This window comes from Nematolebias whitei, chromosome 18 (genome assembly GCF_014905685.2).
Source record: "Nematolebias whitei isolate Nwh7 chromosome 18, NemWhi1, whole genome shotgun sequence".
Lineage (NCBI taxonomy): Eukaryota > Metazoa > Chordata > Actinopteri > Cyprinodontiformes > Rivulidae > Nematolebias > Nematolebias whitei.
The window spans coordinates 15,462,543-15,465,742 of NC_056515.1; positions in this window are offsets into that span (position 1 = coordinate 15,462,543).

Genomic DNA, 3,200 nt, shown 5'->3' on the forward strand with positions numbered 1-3,200 from the left:
TGATGATGCAGTAGAGGTGGTCAGTTTAAAATTAACATCAGACACCACTCTGAGCAGCAGGACCACACTTTCTACAGAACAACTGTGTCAACTCTTGAAACTGTGCCTGCAGTCAACCTACTTCACATATGGGGAGCAATATTATAGGCAGAAACATGGGTGTGCTATGGGGTCTCCAGTTTCTCCTATTGTTGCCAACCTGTACATGGAGGAGGTAGAAAAGAGAGCCTTGACGTCCTTTTCAGGGACACCACCAAGTCAATGGTTCAGGTATGTTGACGACACCTGGGTTAAAATCAAATCTCAGGAAGTCCAACATTTTACTGACCACATCAACTCTGTGGATAAATACATCAAGTTCACACGAGAAGATGTAAAAAATGGCAGGTTGGCTTTCTTGGACTGTGAGGTCTCAGTCTCTGATAGAGGACATTTGCAAACTGAGGTGTACCGCAAACCCACCCACACAGACCAGTATTTGCAGTTTGACTCCCATCACCCTTTGGAGCACAAGTTAGGAGTCATCAGGACTCTGTACCACAGAGCAGACAGCATCCCCACTAACTCAGGAGCCAGGCAGAAGGAGAAATCCCACACAAGACAGGCTCTAGAGCAATGTGGATATCCTAACTGGGCCTTCCAGAAAGCAGAGAAGAAACCCAAACAAGACTCCAGTCAGCCAACAGGTGAAAAGGAGGAACCCAGACCCAGACCAGTGGTCATTCCATATGTTGAGGGAGTATCAGAGAAACTGAGATGTTTATTTTCTAAACATAACGTCCCAGTGGCTTTTAAACCCCAAAAAACATTACGGCAAAGACTGGTTCATCCCAAAGATCCAGTCCCCCGGCACAAACAGAGTAATGTTGTGTATGCTGTTCAGTGTCAGGAGGGCTGTGATCAGTCTTACATCGGGGAAACTAAACAGCCACTGGCCAAAAGGATGTCCCAGCAAAGAAGATCAACATCATCAGGCCAGGACTCTGCGGTCTACACTCATCTCCAGGCCAGCGGTCACTCTTTCAAGGATGAAGATATTCACATCCTGGACAGAGAGGAACGATGGTTTGAGAGAGGAGTAAAGGAGGCCATCTTTGTGAAAAGAAATCGTCCATCATTAAACAGGGGTGGAGGCCTCCGGGTTCAACTGTCCCCCTCTTACAATGCTGTGATTGCTAGTATCACTCAGCCCTCTGTGAACAGTAAACAGCCATCAGTGTGCTAATGATCCATTGTTAGGCTGATGGTCCTTCTTGAGCATGTGATCAGCTGGTTTTGGTTGTCAGCAGCAAAACTGGTTGATCCACCCTGAGAAGGTGCTATTTAAGAGACTGAGCTGAATACAGCTCCTCAGACTGAGGAAGTCTCTCGGATGAGAGACGAAACGTTTCTACATTTTTTTGTTGATTTGCTTTGTTTTGTTTTTTTGAATGTCCAGAGGACCAGATTTAACTTTTTTAGATTTATCCAACTTAATTTATGAAGTTTGTTTAACTTGACAAATTTAAGTTGCTTTTACTCAAATAATTAGTTTATTTCACATAAAGAATTCAAATCCTTCTGACTTAATTTTATGGAAAGTCAACTCAAAGTTTGAAGTTGTTCCAAATCAAAAAACGGAACTATCCAAAAGTAAATAATCACAGATGTTATACTTAAAAATACAGTTTGGACATAAATCAAATTACATGTGTGTTTTAGCATATTTTAGTTTTTCCAGTAAGAGTAAAATACTTTGATGGTAATCAAAAATTCAAGCTGGCTTAAAAAAAAAAATCTCCATTTTACAAATGAAACATTTTAAATGTTATTGTGAAAACATCTTGAATTCTTGAACAGTTTTTCTCAGCAGCTCCTCCAGCACAGAGCTCGAACTTTACGTCAATAACAAATAAAAGATCAACTCCCGAAATGAAGTGCACATCAAAAGCTCAGCAATAAAAACCCAAATACCAGGAGCACATTGTACTCTGTGTATTACTCACGTGGCACAGCGTCCAAAAGAAGTTCAAAAAGTCCAGTTCAAACCTTGTAGAGTTTCCAAAACATGGAGCTCTTCTGTCCAGTCAAGACAGAAGACAACGTGTCCCGTGGCACGTCGGTGTCTTCACGGTGAGTCTGAACTCTTCCGAACAAATCGTGACCTTTGGCAGACATCTCGTGCTGCTCAGTTGCATGAAGATGGTTTAGAATGATGACGCAGTTGTCGAGCTAAAACAGATGCTAAGGTGCTCCAGCTTCTGCAATCTGCTTTTGACAAAATCCAGTCCGATTTGTTTTGTCTCAAACTGGTGCTAAACACAAAACCAATGGAGTGTGTTTTCAAACTGGAAGTCGCCGGTCCAAGGTCAACGCAGCCGTCTACCAGGAAGTTTTAGAGCACTTCCTGCTGCTGATCAATTTTATGGAGATGCAGATTTCATTTTCCAACAGGACTTGGCACCTGCACACAGTGCCAAAGCTACCAGTACCGAATCTCGTCAATAGATGATGCTCAGAAAAAAATGGCGATTGAACAAGCGGTCGTGGCATCTTTTTTTTTTTAATTTAATGAAAATCTTTATTAAAAGTTAACCATTTATTTAATTAACCTTTATTTAACAGGAAAATCCCATTAAGATCACAGATCTCTTTTGCAAGGGAGGCCTGAAGGCACCCTAACATGCATGTTTTTGGTCTGTGGGAGGAAACCGGAGCACCTGGAGAAAACCCACACAAGCATGAGAAGAACATGCAAACGCCACACAGAAAGACCCCAGGTCCAACCGGGGATTGAACCCAGGACCTTAAGAAACCCCTACTGTTAAGGTGTGAGGTGTGAATTGTCAGTCTGCATATGTATGTGTATCTTATCTCACTCAGCCTTATAACCTGAACCCCTCACTCTCTGCTCTTTGAATTGAGAAAGCTCCTCGGATGAGGAGCGAAACATCTTCTGTTACAAATAAAGTCCAGTTGTTTTTGTATTGAACATTTTTTTTTATGTATCATGTCCTGGATGACTGAGAATCTTCACCAGCATAACCCAGGACCTTCTTGCTGTGAGGCAACAGTGCTAACCACTGAGCTGTCATGCTGCCATAATGACACTTATCAATATACATTCAAGCAAATAAGCAAAAGCCAGGGGGATTATTCAAATAAAAAATAAAGTCATAAATAAAGTGCTATATGTTGTCATCACTGTATGTTCCCATACA